This window comes from Bos javanicus, chromosome 8 (assembly GCF_032452875.1).
Source record: "Bos javanicus breed banteng chromosome 8, ARS-OSU_banteng_1.0, whole genome shotgun sequence".
NCBI lineage: Eukaryota > Metazoa > Chordata > Mammalia > Artiodactyla > Bovidae > Bos > Bos javanicus.
In genome coordinates, this window is record NC_083875.1 from 77,262,467 (window position 1) to 77,279,850 (window position 17,384).

The 17,384-nt window shown below is 40.7% G+C and overlaps 1 protein-coding gene and 1 non-coding gene across 3 annotated transcripts in view; one reads left to right on the top strand and one right to left on the bottom strand.

Annotated features, from left to right (window-relative positions):
• Nucleotides 1-17,384, bottom strand: part of FRMD3 (FERM domain containing 3) — a 347,210-nt gene that overhangs the window by 166,224 nt on the left and 163,602 nt on the right. The window lies entirely within an intron of this gene.
• TRNAC-ACA (transfer RNA cysteine (anticodon ACA)) lies at nt 2,029-2,100 on the top strand. The gene has a single exon. It is a non-coding gene; the product is annotated as a tRNA-Cys (tRNA).

A 17,384-nucleotide genomic window follows, 5' to 3' on the forward strand; every position in this document is an offset into this window, starting at 1 on the left:
TCTTAATATCTTCTACTTCTGTTAGGTTCATACCATTTCTGTCCTTTATTGAGCCATCTTTGCATGAAATGTTCCCTTGGTATCTCTAATTTTCTTGAAGAGATCTCTAGTCTTTCCCATTCTATTGTTTTCCTCGATTTCTTTGCACTGATCGCTGAGGAAGGCTTTCTTATTTCTCTTTACTATTCTTTGGAACTCTGCATTCAAATGGGCATATCTTACCTTTTCTCCTTTGCTTTTTGCTTCTCTTCTTTTCACAGCTATTTGTAAGGCCTCCTTAGACAGCCATTTTGCTTTTTTGCATTTCTTTTTCTTGGGGATGGTCTTGATTCCTGTCTCCTGTACAATGTCATGAACCTCCATCCATAGTTCATCAGGCACTCTGTCTATCAGATCTAGTCCCTTAAATCTATTTCTCATTTCTACTGTATAGTCATAAGCGATTTGATTTAGGTCATACCTGAATGGTCTAGTGGTTTTCCCCATTTTCTTCAATTTAAGTCTGAATTTGGCAATAAGGAGTTCAAGATCTGAGCCGTAGTCAGCTCCCGGTCTTGCTTTTGCTGATTCTCCATCTTTGGCTGCAAAGAATATAATCAATCTGATTTTGGTGTTGACCATCTGGTGATGTCCATGTGTAGAGTCTTCTCTTGTGTTGTTGGAAGAGGGTGTCTGCTATGACCATGTGTTCTCTTGGAAAAACTCTATTAGCCTTTGCCCTGTTTCATTCCGTATTCCAAGACCAAATTTGCCAGTTACTCCAGGTGTTTCTTGACTTCCTACTTTTGCATTCCACTCCCCTATAATGAAGAGGACATCTTTTTTTGGTGTTAGTTCTAAAAGATCTCGTAGGTCTTCATAAAACCATTCACCTTCAGTTTCTTCAGCATTACTGGTTGGGGCATAGACTTGGATTACTGTGATATTGAATGGTTTGCCTTGGAAACTAACAGAGATCATTCTGTTGTTTTTGAGATTGCATCCAAGTACTGCATTTCAGACTCTTGTTGACTATGATGGCTACTCCATTTCTTCTAAGGGATTCCTGCCCACAGTAGTAAATGTAATGATTATCTGAGTTAAATTCACCCATTCCAGTCCATCTTAGTTTGTTGATTCTTAGAATGTCGATGTTCACTCTTGTCATCTCCTATTTGACCACTAGCAATTTTCCTTGATTCATGAACCTAACATTACAGGTTCCTATGCAATACTGCTCTTTACAGCATCGGACCTTGTTTCTATCACCAGTCCATCCACAACTGGGTGTTGTTTTTGCTTTAACTCCATCCCTTCATTCTTTCTGGAGTTATGTCTCCCCTGATCTCCAGTAGCATATTGGGCATCTACCAATCTGGAGAGTTCATCTTTCAGTGTCCTATCTTTTTGCCTTTTCATACTGTTCATGGGGTTCTGAATACTGAAGTCATTTGTCATTCCCTTCTCCAGTGGACCACATTCTGTCAGACCGCTCCACCATGACCTGTCCATCTTGGGCGGCCCCACACGGCATGGCTTAGTTTCATTGAGTTAGACAAGGGATGATCCATGTGATCAGACTGGCTAGTTGTCTGTGATTGTGGTTTAAGTCTGTCTGCCCTCTGATGCCCTTTCTCAGCGCCTACCATCTTACTTGGGTTTCTCTTACCTTGGACGTGGGGTATCTCTTCACAGCTGTTCCAGCAAAGCGCAGCCACTGCTCCTTACCTTGGATGTGGGGTAGCTCCTCTCAGCCACCGCCCCTGACCTTGGACATGGCGTAGCTCCTCGCGGCCAGCTCTTATGATCCCTTGTATTTCTATGGTGTCCACTGTAATTTCTTTTCTTTCATTTCTGATTTTACTTATTTACTTTTTTTTTCTTGATGAGTCTGGTTTATCATCTTTACAAAGAACCAGCTCTTAGTTTCATTAATTTTTTCCATTGTTTTTCTAGTCTTCATTTCATTTACTTCTGCTCTGATGTTTATTATTTCTTTCCTTCTTTTAACTTTGAGTTTTGCTTGCCCTTTTGCTTGTTCCTTAGACTTCCCTGGTGGCTCAGATGGTAAAGCGTCTGCCTACAATGCAGGAGGCCTGGGTTCAATCCCTGGGTTGGGAAGATCTCCTGGAGAAGGAAATGGCAACCCACTCCAGTATTCTTGCCTGGAAAATCCCATGGATGGTGGAACCTGGTAGGCTACAGTCCATGGGGTCGCAAAGAGTCAGACACGACTGAGCAACTTCACTTTCACTTAGATATTTTAGATTGTTAGATTTTTCCCATTTCGTGAGGCAGGCTTATATCACTATACAATTCCCTCTTGAAACTGTTTTCACTGTGCCCCATGGATTTTGGATCATTCTTTTTCCATTTTTAAATTTCCTCTTTGATTTTTTTCACCGACCCATTGGTTGTTTAGTGGCATATTGTTTAGCCTCTACATATTCATGTTTTTTTTTCCAGTTTTTTCCTGCAGTTGATTTCTAGTCTTACAGTACTGTGGTCAGAAATGGTGCTTGATATGATTTCAATCTTCTTAAACTTACTGAGACTTGTTTGGTGGCATAGCATGTGATCTATCCTATAGAATGTTCCATGTACACTTGAAAAAATGTGTATGCAGTTGCCATATATATATGTGTGTGTGTGTGTGTGTGTGTGTGTGTGTGTGTGTGTGTGTGTATACATACATATACTTATATATAGTCCACTGGTCTTGAGTATCTTTTAAGGCCAGTGTTTCCTTATTGATTTTCTGGCTGGATGATCTGTCCATTGATGTAACTGGGGTGTTTAAAGTCCTCTACTATTATTGTGTTACTGTCAATTTCTCTCTATATATATCTGTTAATATTTATGTATTTAGGTGCTCCTCTATTGGATGTTTGTGTGTGTGTGTGCGCGTGTGTGTGGACTCAGTCACTCAGTTGTCGCTAGACTACTTCATCTGTGGAATTTTCCAGGCAAGAATACTGGGGCAGGTTGCCATTTCCTATTCCAGGGGATCTTCCCAACCTAGGGATCAAATCAATGTCTCTTGTGTCTCCTGCATTGGCAGGTAGATTCTTTACCACCAGTGCCACCTGGGAAGTCCTATATATTTACAATTCTTCCGTCTTCTTCTTGGATTGATCACTTGATCATTACATAATCTCTCTCTTTGTCTCTTCTTATAGTTTTGTTTTAAAACTGATTTTGTCTGATAAAAGTCTTGCTACTCCAGCTTTTTTTTTTTTTTTCATTTCATTTGCACAAATACTTGTTTCCTTCCCCTCAATTTCAGTCTGTGTGAGTGTGTTTAGATCTGAAGTGAAACTCTTGTAGACAGGATATATATTGGTCTTATTTTTTTAATCCATTCAGCCACGTTGTGTCCTTTGATTGGAGTATCTAGTCCATTTACATTTAATTACTTTTTAAAAATTAATTTATTTTTTAATTGAAGGATAATTGTTTTACAGAATTCTGTTGTTTTCTGTAAAACATCAACAAGAATCAGCCATAGGTATACATATATCCCCTCCCTCTTGAACCTCCCTCCCATCTCCCTCCGCATCCAATCCTTCTAGATTGTTACAGAGACCCTGTTTGAGATCCCTGAGTCATACAGCAAGTTTCCATTGGCTATCTATTTTACATATGGTATTGTAAGTTTCCATGTTACTTTCTTGATACATCTTCCTCTTCCCCTCCCCCTCTGTCCATAAGTCTGTTTTCTATGTCTGTTTCTCCATTGCTGTGCTGCAACTAAATTCATCAGTATGATCTTTCCAGATTCCATATACGTGCGTTAGTATATGACATTTATCTTTCTCTTTCTGATGTACTTCACTCTGTACAATGGGCTCTAGATCTGTCCACCTCATTAAAACTGATTCAAATGCATTCCTTTCTTTGGCTGAGTAATATTCCATTATATATATACCACAGCTTCTTTATCTACTCATCTGTCAATGGACATCTAGATTGCTATTCTAGCTATTATTGCATGTTCTAGCTATTATAAATAGTGCTGCAATGAACATTGGGGTGCATGTGTCTTTCGATTTTGGTTTTCTCAGGGTACATGCCTAGGAGTGGGATTTCTGGGTCATGTGGGGGTTTTATTCCTAGTTTTTAAAGGAATCTCCACACTGTCTTCCATAGTGGCTGCATCAATTTACATCCCCACCAGCAATGCAAGGGGGTTCTCTTTTCTCCACACCCTCTCCAGCATTTATCGTTTGTAGACTTTTTGATGATGGCCATTCTGACTGGTGTGAGGTGGAATCTTGTTATAGTTTTGATTTGCATTTCTCTAATAAGGAGCGATGTTGAGTATCTTTACATGTGTTTGTTAGCCATCTGTGTATGTCTTCTTTGGAGAAAAGTCAGTTTAGGTCTTTTTCTCACTTTTTATCATTGCAGAGTTGACTATTGTGGGCATGCTCACAGGAAAGGCTGGTACCCAGCACAGTTGGCTGTCAAGCCCTGCTTCATTGGCTGCTGGCCCACTGGTAGGAAGGGCCAGGTCTCAGTACAGCTGACTATGCAGAGTCCTAAAGGGTCCTGCAGCTGGTGTGAGCCTGTAGGTGGGCAGGACTGGGTATCAAGAAATCTGGCTGCAGGGTCTGGGGTGGTGGGAGAGGCCAGGTTCTGAGGCACTAGCTTCAGGGCCTAGAGGGTCCCCAGGTTGGTGCCAGCCCACTGGTGGACAGGTAAGCCCCCAGTGCTAATAGATTAGAAAAGAGCTCCAAAATGGTGCTTGGCAATATATTAATATTGTGATAGAATATATATATTGTCCTTGTGATAGAATGAGCTTCCCAAGATGGCTGCTACCAGTGTCTATGTCCCTAACAGGAGTCCCAATTGCCTCGGCCTTTCCAGGGGGCTCTCTAAGATCAGCAACTGGATCTGACCCAGGATCCTTTCAAATTACTGCCCATGTACTGGGATTTGGAGTATATGAGATTTTATACTCATAAAAAATGCACCATTTAAGAGCTGGATCTGTTTCCTACGTCTCTCTGGCTCTCCCATATGCAAGCCCTGCTTATCTTCAAAACAAGATGTTCTAAGGGGACCACCTTCCTGGTGCAAGATCCCCAGGCTGGGAAAGCTGGTATGGGGCTCAGGGTTTTCGTTTGTTGTTTTTTTTTTTTAAATCTAAAAACAAGTTTTATTTGAAAAAAATTTTTTGAATAAGACTCTAAGGTAAAATATCTACCAAAACAAAGTTGCATACTCTTTAAAGACAACAAAATCTAGACACTCAACAGTGTAATACTCACAATATCTAACATCCAATATAAAATTACCAATTTGCAAAGATGCAGGAAAATGTGACCCAAAATAGAAGAAAATTCAGTCAGTAGAAATAGCCATAAATTCTATAGACCATATAATTAGAAGACAGAGATTTCAAAAGAGCTGTGAAAGTGCTGGACTCAATATGCCAGCAAATTTGGAAAACTCAGCAGTGGCCACAGGACTGGAAAAGGTCAGTTTTCATTCCAATCCCAAAGAAAGGCAATGCCAAAGAATGCTCAAACTACCGCACAATTGCACTCATCTCATATGCTAGTAAAGTGATCCTCAAAATTCAAAAGCATATTCAAAAGCAGAGACATTACTTTGCCAACAAAGTTCTGTCTAGTCAAGGCTATGGTTTTTCCAGGGGCCCTGTATGGATGTGAGAGTTGGACTATAAGAAAGCTGAGCGCCGAAGAATTGATGCTTTTGAACTGTGGTATTGCAGAAGACTCTTGAGAGTCCCTTGGACTGCAAGGAGATCCAACCAGTCCATTCTAAAGGAGATCAGCCCTGGGTGTTCTTTGGAAGGAATGATGCTAAAGCTGAAAGTCCAGTACTTTGTCTACCTCATGCGAAGAGTTGACTCATTGGAAAAGACTCTGATGCTGGGAGGGATTGGGGGCAGGAGGAAAAGGGGACGACTGAGGATGAGATGGCTGGATGGCATCACCGACTCGATGGACGTGAGTTTGAGTGAACTCCCGGAGTTGGTGATGGACAGGGAGGCCTGGCGTGCTGCGATTCATGGGGTCACAAAGAGTTGGACACAACTGAGCGACTGAACTGAACTGATGGTAAAAATAAAAATAGCTAATGTACCTAAAGAATGCATCAACATAAAAAGGAGAGAGAGATGAAAGATACAAAAGTAAGCAAATGAAACTTCTAAAGCTGAAAAACTCTGAAATAAGAAATTTACTGAATGAGGTTTCAGTTCAGTTCAGTTGCTCAGTTGTGTCCGACTCTTTGCAACCCCATGGACTGCAGCATGCCAGGCCTCCCTGTCCATTACCAACTTCCCGAGTTTACTCAAACTCATGTCCATTGAGTTGTTGATGCCATCCAACCATTTCATCCTCTGTCATCCCCTTCTCCTCCCACCTTCAATCTTTCCCATCATCAGGGTCTTTTCAAATGAGTCAGCTCTTCACATCAGGTGGACAAAGTATTGGAGTTTCAGCTTCAACATCAGTCCTTCCAATGAATATTCAGGACTGATTTCCTTTAGGATGGACTGGTTGGATCTCCTTGTAGTCCAAGGGACTCTCAAGAGTCTTCTCCAACACCACAGTTCAAAAGCATTAGTTCTTCGGGACTCAGTTTTCTTTATAGTCCAACTCTCACATTCATACATGACCACTGGGAAAACCATAGCTTAGACCAGATGGACCTTTGTTGGAAAAGCAGTGTCTCTGCTTTTTAATATGCTGTCTAGGTTGCTCATAGCTTTTCTTCCAAGGAGCAAGCATCTTTTAATTTCATGGCTGCAGTCACCATCTGCAGTGATTTTGGAGCCCAAAAAAGTAAAGTCTGTCACTGTTTCCACTGTTTCCCCATCTAATTTTCCAGGAAGTGATGGGACCAGATGCCATGGTCTTAGTTTTCTGAATGTTGAGCTTTAAGCCAACTTTTTGCTTCTCTTTCACTTTCATCAAGAGGCTCTTTAGTTCTTCTTCACTTTCTCCCATAAGGGTGGTATCAACTGCGTATCTTAGGTTATTGATATTTCTCCTGGAAATCTTGATTCCAGCTTGTGCTTCATCCAGCCCAGCGTTTCTCATAATGTACTCTGCATAGAAGTTAAATAAGCAGGGTGACAATATACAGCCTTGACGTACTCCTTTCCCGATTTGGAACCAGTCTGTTGCTCCATGTCGAGTCCTGACTGTTGCTTCCTGACCTGCATACATATTTCTCATACATATTCCCCTCTCTTGAATAATTTTCCACAGTTTGTTGTGATCCACACAGTCAAAGGCTTTGGCATAGTCAATAAAGCAGAAATAGATGTTTTTCTGGAACTCTCTTGCTTTTTCCATGATCCAGTGGATGTTGGGAATTTGATTTCTGGTTCCTCTGCCTTCTCTAAAACCAGCTTGAGCATCTGGAAGTTCACGGTTCACACTTGGAGAATATTGAGCATTACTTGACTAGCGTGTGAGATGAGTGCAATTAAGATACACTATATCAGTTGAATAAAGATAAGAATATTTACAGACTCATAATTAGAAATATGTACCAGAAAACATATAACAATAAACAAAGGGAGAAGTTGGTAAAAGGGTATAAGCTTTCAGTTATAAGAGGAATAAGGTCCAAGAATTAAAGTATAACATGGTGACTATAGTTGCACTTTATTATATAATTGAAATTCTCTGACAGTAAAACTTAAATGTTCTCACTACTCCCCCCCAAATAAAGGTAAATATGTGAGACGATGAATATGTTAATTAATTCAAAGGGGTGGGGTTCCTTTTACAATGAATATGTATACCAAACCATCCCTGTTATACACTTTAAACTTCTTGAAGAAAATCTCTACAGTTGTGACTATTCTCCTGTTTTTGGATTGCTTCCCCTGGGTGTGACCATTCTGTGTAACCACCCCTTCTACCTGTCACGTTGTGGTTCTTTCTTTGTATCTTTAATTGTGGAAGATCTTTTCTCCATCAGCTTGTTTTCATATATAGCTGCCCTTTAACAGTTATAATTATGATGTGCCCACAATAGAAAGTGAGCTCAGGGTCTTCCTACTCTGCATATTCCCAGAGATTCTTCCTTATTTCTTCATTTTGACCTGAACAAGATGACCAGTTCATGAGTTTGATATCAGTTATGATATCTCAGTTGGTTAGATGACTTTCAGATTGCAACCTCTTTATCAGGCATCCCATTCCTTCCGAGGAGAAGACATCAGGTGTATGTTTATGAGTCATTGGCAAGCAATCATTTTAGTTAAACATCAAATTCTGCTTTCTTCTGAAAGAATATGACAATTTCTCAAATCTGTCAGCGTTAATACCTTGGACCACAATTAAATTACTGACAACAAATCTGGTTCTCAAGCTGTTATGATAGTGATGTATTCTTTGTAACTTGAATACCCGAAGTCTTTTCCTGCAAAGCCAGGTTACTTGTCCGTCAGTTCAGTTCAGTTCAGTTCGGTCGCTCAGTCGTGTCTGACACTTTGTGACCCCATGAATTGCAGCATGCAAGGCCTCCCTGTCCATCACCAACTCCCGGAGTTCACCCAAACTCATGTCCATCGAGTCGGGGATGCCAACCAGTCATCTCAATTCTCTGTCATTCCCTTCTCCTCCTGCCCCCAATCCCTCCCAGCATCAGAGTCTTTTCCAATGAGTCAACTCTTCGCATGAGGTGGCCAAAGTACTGCAGTTTCAGTTTTAGCATCATTCCTTCCAAAGAACACCCAGGGCTGATCTCCTTTAGAATGGACTGGTTGGATCTCCTTGCAGTCCAAGGGACTCTCAAGAGTCTTCTCCAACACCACAGTTCAAAAGCACCAGTTCTTCGGTGCTCAGCCTTCTTCACGGTCCAACTCTCACATCCATACAGGGCCCCTGGAAAAACCATAGCCTTGACTAGACGGACCTTTGTTGGCAAAGTAATGTCTCTGCTTTTGAATATGCTATCTAGGTTGGTCATAACTTTCCTTCCAAGGAGTAAGCGTCTTTTAACTTCATGGTTGCAATCACCATCTGCCGTGATTTTGGAGCCCAGAAAAATAAAGTCTGACACTGTTTCCACTGTTTTCCCATCTATTTCCCATGAAGTGATGGGACCAGATGCCATGATCTTCGTTTTCTGACTGTTGAGCTTTAAGCCAACTTTTTCACTCTCCTCTTTCACTTTCATCAAGAGGCCTTTTAGTTCCTCTTCACTTTCTGCCATAAGGGTGGTGTCATCTGCATATCTGAGGTTATTGATATTTCTCCTGGCAATCTTGATTCCAGCTTGTGCTTCTTCCAGCCCAGTGTTTCTCATGATGTACTCTGCATAGAACTTAAATAAGCAGGGTGACAGTAATATAGCCTTGACGTACTCCTTTTCCTATTTGGAACCAGTCTGTTGTTCCATGTCCAGTTCTAACTGTTGCTTACTGACCTGCATATAGGTTTCTCAAGAGGCAGGTCAGGTGATCTGGTATTCCCATCTCTTCCAGAATTTTCCACAGTTTATTGTGATCCACATAGTCAAAGGCTTTGGCATAGTCAATAAAGCAGAAATAGATGTTTTTCTGGAACTATCTTCCTTTTTTGATGATCCAGCAGATGTTGGCAATTTGATCTCTGGTTCCTCTGCCTTTTCTAAAACCAGCTTGAACATCTGGAAGTTCACAGTTCACATATTGCTGAAGCCTGGCTTGGAGAATTTTGAGCACTACTTTACTAGTGTGTGAGATGAGTGCAACTGTGCGGTAGTTTGAGCATTCTTTGGCATTGCCTTTCTTTGGGATTGGAATGAAAACTGACCTTTTCCAGGCCTGTGGCCACTGCTCAGTTTTCCAAATTTGCTGGCATATTGAGTGCAGCACTTTCACAGCATCATCTGCCAGGATTTGAAATAGCTCAACTGGATTTCCATCACCTCCACTAGCTTTGTTCGCAGTGATGCTTCCTAAGGCCCACTTACTTCACATTCCAGGATGTCTGGCTCTAGGTGAGTGTGAGTGATCACACCATCATGATTATCTGAGTCGTGAAGATCTTTTTTGTACAGTTCTTCTGTGTATTCTTGCCACCTCTTCTTAATATCTTCTGCTTCTGTTAGGTCCATACCATTTCTGTCCTTTATCGAGCCCATCTTTACAGGAAATGTTCCCTTGGTATCTCTAATTTTCTTGAAGAGATCGCTAGTCTTTCCCATTCTATTGTTTTCCTGGATTTCTTTGCATTGATTGCTGAGGAAGGGTTTCTTATCTCTCCTTGATATTCTTTGGAACTCTGCATTCAGATGCTTATATCTTTCCTTTTCTCCTTTGCTTTTCGCTTCTCTTCTTTTCACAGCTGTTTGTAAGGCCTCCCCAGACAGCCATTTTGCTTTTTTGCATTTCTTTTCCATGGGGATGGTCTTGATCCCTGTCTCTTGTACAATGTCACAAACCTCCGTCCATAGTTCATCAGGCATTCTGTCTATCAGATCTAGTCCCTTAAATCTATTTCTCACTTCCATTGTATAATCATAAGGGATTTGATTTAGGTCATACCTGAATGGTCTAGTGGTTTACACTACTTTCTTCAATTTAAGTCTGAATTTGGCAATAAGGAGTTCACGATCTGAGCCACAGTCAGCTCCTGGTCTTGTTTTTGCTGACTGTATAGAGCTTCTCCATCTTTGGCTGCAAAGAATATAATCAATCTGATTTCAGTGTTGACCATCTGGTGATGTCCATGTGTACAGTCTTCTCTTGTGTTGTTGGAAGAGGGTGTTTGCTATGACCAGTGCATTTTCTTGGCAAAACTCTATTAGCCTTTGCCCTGCTTCATTCTGTATTCCAAGGCCAAATTTGCCGGTTACCCCAGGTGTTTCTTGACTTCCTACTTTTGCATTCCAGTCCCCTGTAATGAAAAGGACATCTTTTCTCGGTATTAGTTCTAAAGGGTCTTGTAGGTCTTTATAGAACCATTCAACTTCAGCTTCTTCAGCATTACTGTTTAGGGCATAGACTTGGATTACTGTGATATTGAATGGTTTGCCTTGGAAACGAACAGAGATCATTCTGTCGTTTTTGAGATTGCATCCAAGTACTGCATTTCGGACTCTTTTGTTGACCATGATGGCTACTCCATTTCTTCTGAGGGATTCCTGCGCACAGTAGTAGATATAATGGTCATCTGAGTTAAATTCACCCATTCCAGTCCATTTTAGTTCGCTGATTCCTACTTGTCCATACCTCTCCTAAAACAGACATCCAAGTAATCTTGACTTTTGATACCCCTGATACTTAAAAATAAAAGAGGAATCATTTGGTCTGTGACAACCTAGAGGGGTGGGATTGGAAGGAGATGGGAGGGGGGTTCCACAGGGCAGGGACACATGTATATCTAATTTCTATTCATGCTGATGTAAGGCAAAAACCATCACAATATTGTAAAGTAATTATCCTCTAATTTAAAAAATGTTTTTGTTTTTTTTTAAAGAGGACTCATTAAGCAGACCAATTCATGACCAATGACTTGAGGCAGAAGGACAGCCCTCCTCTTCAGTTTAGGGATGTCCTAGATCTCAGGTGCCCCTCTCATTCCTAGTTTCAAGCATCTGTGAAGCAATTTCCCCAGGAGCAGAAAGCAGCCTTTCAATGGAAGGAGCAGCTGGTGGGACATAATGCTATCTAGCTTCCTGGCACCATCCCCAGAGTGAAATTTCAAATCACTGGGCCTGTTTCTTTTTCCATTCCATGTCCTCCCCCAAAGGTACCTCCAACAAAAGCAAATTGCTCTAACATAGGCAAGGTCTTTTCCCATTGTTAACAAAACTCACTGATAGGCTCACTAGTTCTTTCTGGCTGCCAACACAAAAACCTCAAGGCTGTAATTATATTTGGAGGAAGTTCAGCATGTCCCTGCATCCATGATTTCCTAGGTCATCCTATCAGAAAGGACATCCAGTGGCCACATGACACAGAATGCCCTAAAACAAAGGTACTTGCAGAGACTGCCCCAGAGGTGTGATTTTACAAAGTAAATTTGCTGTCCTTGGGTATGTTTCAGAATATCCCTTAAGTTAGAAAAGTCAATGGCACTCATGTAAGTGGGTTAAACAGATGCTTAGAGAGAGGGAAGTTAAAAATCAAAAGCATTGGGTTCAGTCTCCCTGAAGTCTATAAACCAACTACCTACATCAAAGTCCTGGTATAATTCCTCCTCTGGCTGGCTAGGGCTGGGGCATGTCCTTAGCTCTAAAGCAGTGGGGGTGACTTCCCTAGCTGGGTTTGGGGAAAGGGGAAGTGTGGAAGAGTAAGCAGGAAAATCCAGAGGATGAACATAACAAATCAAAGCCACAGAACTAGAAATACGAAACCCAACTAATTATTTCAAAACTTCTTTCCAAAGAGAAGTTACCTCAGCACCTGAGCAGAAGTAGTAGAAAGATTGCATTTAAGAAAAAAATACTTGGATAAGCCAAATAAGATCTTTTTCTTCTGGAATTATTTCTCCCAAGACTTCCACACTTGTAGCCTCAGCTTTCTCTTTCAGTAAATGAGGAGACTACTACTCACTTTCTTCCTAGTCTTAGGCAACTAAGATTATATGAGTTCTTTAGAAGATAAATTCGGCGGGCATTAGAGAGGATTTTATTGGCCAGTATTCAGTTTGTCCCTTCTTACATCAATATTTTAAAATAATGGAAATTCTGGGCCTTTGCTATTAAATAGTAAAGGTAGTCATCACTTACTGATTCAGTCCTCACCACTCTCACAGCATATGGGACACAAGACATCTTGTCACACATATGGTATTCCAAGTGTAATAGCGCTAAATATTTAATATTCCACAATAGTGTACTGTAAATCAAATTGTGAAGAGCTGTAGGCAAACCACCAACTCCCACAACAGAATAAGTTCCACATCAGCCTTTCTAACTAACTTGATTTTTTCTTGATTAGCTTTCTATCTAAATAATTCAATATTTTCCATGGAGAAAAAGCACACGAGCTGGTTAAAAACAAACAAACAAAAACCAAACTAACATTTGTCAACTAATCTCTGCTTAAGACTCTCATATCAGCATATCGCTGTGTCTTTGAGCCCTTTTTCTAATTATCCAAGGTTCTCTTCCTCCCTCTTCTCTCCCGAAAGATCATAATAATGGCCATCCTGCCTTTGAAAGAAGTTATCGTTAACATTTCTAGGTTTAAACTTGCCAATCATGGCTGTATTTCCTCATGTAATTGCCTCATCTAGACCTAGCTAATACATGTGTACAAGGATGCTAAGTCGCTTCAGTCATGTCTGACTCTCTGTGACCCTATGGACTGTAGCCTGCCAGGATCCTCTGTCCATAGGATTCTCCAGGCAAGAATACTGGAGTGGGTTGCCATGCCATCCTCCAAGGGATCTTCCCGACCGAGGGCTTGAACCCATGTCTCTTATGTCTCCTGCATTGGTAGGTGATTTCTTTAACACTAGCTCCACCTGGGAAGCCCAGCTAATGCATAGTAATAGTAATAATATCAATAATAAAAATAACACATGCTATGTACTCCATATATATCATTTATTAAGCATTTACATATCTAATTCCGATATCAATTTCATATGTAGGTGTTGTTATCTATATTAATAATCAGGACAAAGACTCAGAGAAGCTCATAACTTGGTTAAGATCACACTTATTAACCAACAGAGATGGGATTTAATTTGCATCCATGTGATTACAAAGTCCAAGCATCTTTCTAAGTAAAAAGTCCAAGCCTCTTTCTGAGTACAAATTTCATACAATTTTGTATAGTAACTACTCTGCAATCCATGTGGAAGTTACACTCACATTGCATCCTCAAAAATCAAAAGGCAATAACAGCTAAATTACAGGAAAAACAGAACTATTCAGGCAACCCTCTAAGCAGTTTAGTGAATACATCAGAGAAGATGGTTTTGTTTTGGAGTGGCCCTTATTTTTCCCACTAATCTATTACCTGAATCTGAACATTAAAAATTAAGCTAAGTCACATCAAAATATAAAGAACAGTAAACACATAACCCAGAAACTTCAAGTTAAAAGAATAATTTTAGACATACAGAAAAGGTGCCTCATCTTTCCGTAGTGTTAGCATCTTATACAGCCATAGAGCAATTGCCAAAATTAGGAAACTAATATTAACCCAATACTATTAACTAAGCTACAGACTTAACCTGGAGTTCACCAGTTTTCCCACTCCTACACTTTTCTCTGTTCCAGTATCCAGTCCAGGATTCCACGTTGTCTTAGTTGATGTAGCTCTCTAATCTGTGAGAGTTTCCCAATCTCTCCTTGTCCTTCATGACCTGAACATTCTTGAAGGGTGTGGGTGAATTGTTTTGGAGAAAGTCTCTTCATTTAGTTTGTCTGATGTTCCCTCAAGATTCGAATGAAATCATGCATTATTGCAAAGAATACCACAGAGAGACAGTGCCCTTCTCCGTGCTTGGTATCTGGGAGTCCATGATGTTGGTAAGGGTTTTTATTGCTGATGTTAATCCTGATTGCTTGGTTAAAGTGATGTCTGCCAAGTTTCTCCACTATAAGGCTTGTCTTTTTCCTCTTGTAATTAAAAAATACCAGGCTGACAGTGGGTTGGGGGAGAGGATACCTTGAGACTGCACAAATATCTTGATTCTCCTCAAACTTTTGTCCACTAATTTTAGCATTCGTCAATGGATCTTGCCCACAGCAATTATTATTTTGGCACTCTAATAATGGCTTTTTATTTCTCTCATTCTCTCTATATTTATTAACTGGAACTGCTCTGTAAGGAAAAGCTACCACTTCTCCTCCTCTTATTTATCTATTCAGTTATTTATTTATATCAGTATGAACTCATGAATATTTATTTTATTCTATGGATTATAATTCAGTACTATTACTGTTTTGGTCACTTCCGTTGTTTCAGTTCCGGTCATTGGCAGTTCTTTCATGTTGGCTCAGTGCCTTTCCTAGTGCTCTACATTTTGGTTCTTTGAGTTTTTTTTTTTTTTTTCAAATTTCCTGGTGCCACATGATGCTCCAGGCTCACCTTGTTATTTCCCTATGCTGGCTCTAGAATCAGCCATTTCTGCAAGAAGCTCTTCTTCCTTTTATTAACATGGTATTTGAAACCAAGATCTGAGAGCTAGGTGTGCTCATTACTACTGTGGTATCATTGCCTCTAAGCCAGCTCCGTGGATGGAACTTGGAAATATATGTATGCATACTAGCTATCCACCTTAATACACATACTTATTTATTTCTGTATTTATCTTTGTATATTTAATAACATTAATTCATATTTATATCTGAGTCCAATTTGAAAGATTTTACTTATTAATGTTTTATCCAGAATCTCCCCAGTGACAGGGTTAAGAGGGACAAAAAAGGCTTATGCATTTAAGTGATATCCAGTTATTGTCTAGGCCAAGGGTCAGCAAACTATGGCCAACTGTCTTTTTTGTGAAATACTTTCATTGGAGAAAAAGTTCTACTGGAACACACACACATCCACTAATTTAGGTACTGTCTATGGCCATTTGCCATTAGAATTTAATTACTAAGAACTGCAACAGAAGTTTTATCAGTCACAAAGCTGGAAATACTTTCTGTATAGCCCTTTACAAAAAGGATTCACAGGTTCCTAATCTAGGCTGTGTTTCAAATTTTCACTTGAGAGATAAAATGGAAATAGTGTGGTTTTAAATACCATTCTTCCTTCCACAATTACTAGCCATAACTGTATCTCTGGGCCTCAGTTTCCCCCTTCTGGGGGGAAGACTAAAGACCATATGAGTAAAATTCCTCACATATGATAAATGCTCAACTAATGGTAGCTAGAATTACTTCTGCAGGTAGGCTGTTAATTTTGTATAAAAATCATTTTCAGCAGTGGTTAGATGACTGATGTTGTTCATAGTGTCTGTGTGGCCAGGGGGAACTCTGAACCATAATTCTAAATTCAAGTACTTACTTCATCACTCGTTACCCATAGGGTCTTGGGCAAGTAACAATGTTTTTGAGCCAGTTTCTCTCTCCATAGGGCTTCCCAGGTGGCGCTAGTGGTAAAGAATCCACCTGCCAATGCAGGAGTTGCAAGAGACATAGGTTCGAACTCTCTCCATATAAGAGTAATATCTTCACAGGCCATAAGAAATTATGTCTATGAATATCTTTATGCCATAGTCTCCAACAGAAGTCAAAGCTAGGATGGCTGCATCAAAATTAGAATCAAGATGAATTAAAATACCTATTCCTGGCCCTGGCCCCAGGAATTCTGATTCAGGAGGTCTAGAATAAGGTCCATACTAATCGACTTTAGCAAACACCTAAACTGATTTAGTTGCAGGACTAGTCTGGGAGTCACTGGTACTCAACAGTAAACACCATACAATCCCCTCCGTGATCTCAGCAGTCCCACATCCTCACAGTGTCCTGCCACCTTCCTCTTACTCAGGTAAATACTTGGTTCATTCAAGGGTTCCTGCAAGTGCTACAGGAAACCAAAACCTCCTTCTTCTGAGCCACTGCCTTATATTCCTTTATAGAAGGTTAGGTTCTACTGAAATGCAAATAAGATTCTCCATGTTTCAGAAAACTAATCTATCCCTTCAATATCCTCCTCCTTTACAAAAATACACTCTGTGAGCCTCTCCCTCACTGTATAAGGTCAGTAAACACAAAACCAAGAAGCAGGAGGGGAAAAAGAAATAGGAAAATGACCAGGGCCACCGGTAAGGAGGAGAGCAAATTAAAAAGGGTAGTCACCCCCAGCTGATCCCTTCACACACTGCCATGCTTATCAATAGAGCAGGGTAAGAACAGAGACTAGAGCAGATACAGGGCCTTTTTATGCATAGCTGGGACCCATGCAGGAATGAGAAGCTCTAGGTGGTAGGAGCTGGGATGGAGATTCCTGGGGTCTTTTCAATGTGAGGGACACATATCACTGTGAGTTTGGCAGATGTCATATCTGAACACTCTTAGACTGGTACTCCCGCTCAAAAAGCAAGACTACTCATGCACCAACAGAGGCCAGGAAGGATACATGTGTCTAGGAATAGGAATACAATATACTCAGTTACTCAGTAGTGTCCGACTCTTTGTGACCCCATGGACTGTAGCCTGACAGGCTCCTCTGTCCATGGGATTCTCCAGGCAAGAATACTGGAGTGGGTTGCCATTTCCTACTCCAAGAAATACAGTGGGGGCTGTCAAATTTGGTGGTTCCTAAGGAGAAAGCTTCAAAATAACTTTTGGGCTTCTCTGGTGGCTCAGATGGTAAAGAATCTGCTTGCAATGCAGGAGACCCAAGTTCGATCCCTGTCTCAGGAAGATCCCCTGAAGGAGGAAGTGGCAGCCCACTCCAGTATTCCTGCCTGGAGAATCCCATGCACAGAGGAGCCTGGTAGGCTACTGTCCAT